Raw genomic sequence first — 1,692 nt, 5'->3', positions numbered from 1 at the left:
CTGGGTGGAGGCTTATACCATTTCCAGAGCAGGGACTGAGCATCAGAGAGAAATCATACTGCATGCACCCCAGTGTCCTGACTGGAAGAATGATATACACCCTGAGCATTTTCTGATCCCAAAGTGTAACCAGTAAATATCCCTCATAAACCCCATAACTTGAACATGGTGTTTGAGTTCTTTGTGGCCATTGCAATGATTCATGGAACCTAGCTGAGGCATAGAAATTGCTGAGGGAGAGACGTTGGCTGTGAGTCGGAACTGACTCCACGGTACACAACCACCATCACCACCATTAACAAAAACAAATCATGGCAAAATATTTGCTGTGTATTCCAAAGCAGCAGTAAGTCATCTAATGATAAAGGTTCTATTTGTGATGAAATTGTTCTAGTTTTGCTTCTGGGTAGCCACACAAGTTATCACTCAACTCGCAATGAAGCCTTTATCCCCTGTCCAAATGTTTAAGAAATGACTTCCTGCGATGACTCCCTAGTATCATTCCTGGCTCAGTTCCACCTTGGGTTTCACTAGTACCTCAGATTTGGCCCCGGATGCCTCTGTGCATTTCTGTGTTTTGTTCTCCGCGTCCCTGTTGTCTTTTACTATGTTTTCCCCTGCCTTCTGCTACCACAGACAATTCTTTTGGGCATCTTTCCACACTTCTGCTTCATTGTTTTCCCTCTTCCTCATACCTTGAGGTTCAGGGCTATAGCTATTTTTCTGTTTCTTAAAAGCTACTTTTGCTTCTGGCTACTGTCTCACAGGAAAAGGAGAAACTACTGTTTCTCCCTTGCCATTTAAAAGCTTCTCTAATTGCTGTTGCAATTTGCCTTTATTTGATTATTAGTGAGGTTGAATATTGAAAATGTATCTCTAATGAAGACACTCGTAGCAAATCCAGTATAATGCACAGTGTAGCCAGATAGAGATTGCCCTTGTTTAAATTCACACTCCAGATCCTGAAACTTTGACACTCCCTCTCTGGGAAACAGACGTCAAGTGGTTCTACTCAGACCAGAGAAATACTTACAATAATAAATAGAGTTCACTTTGTACAAACTTTATAAAGATGTAACAAAGAGATTTGTAACAGTGACTGAACCACAGTTGAATGGATTAAGCACAGAGTTCTGGCATAGAATGGATCAAGAAGATGGCCAGGCAATGAACACATGATTCTGTTGTAAATGGAGGGGGAGGGCCATAAATAGGAGGTACCTTGACAACAGCAGTAACAAAACATAGAATAAACATAATCATACATGTCAAAGAATCTCAGTGACATTTAAGGTGATGTCTTTGTCCCTTCTCATGAAGGAGATGATGAGATGTTGTGGTTCAAGGAACGTTTCTGCACCTTGGTTTTGTTTTGGTGTTTTCCTTCCCCTCTCCCGACTCTGAGTTGCTTTGGATCCCTTCTAGGATAACATGCTCTTCCATGTCTGCATCGTCTTCTTGGAATGGCCACATGCTTTGGCCAGAGCCTTGATGTTAATTACAAAAACTCTGTGAATCCCCCACAAGTGTTACCAATTCACACTTTAACCTTGGGATCTTCAACTGTTTGCCTCACATGTTATATGAGGCTAAGCCAAAAAGCATTGCTACAAAGGAACCCTAGTAGTGTAGTGGATTATAAACTGGGCTGCTAACCACAAGGTTAGCAGTTCAAATCTACCAGTTGCTCCT

The sequence above is a fragment of the Chrysochloris asiatica genome, unplaced genomic scaffold (genome assembly GCF_000296735.1).
Source record: "Chrysochloris asiatica unplaced genomic scaffold, ChrAsi1.0 scaffold00097, whole genome shotgun sequence".
Taxonomy (NCBI): Eukaryota; Metazoa; Chordata; class Mammalia; order Afrosoricida; family Chrysochloridae; genus Chrysochloris; species Chrysochloris asiatica.
The sequence above is the reverse complement of the archived record's forward strand: the minus strand, read 5'-3'. Positions refer to the sequence as shown.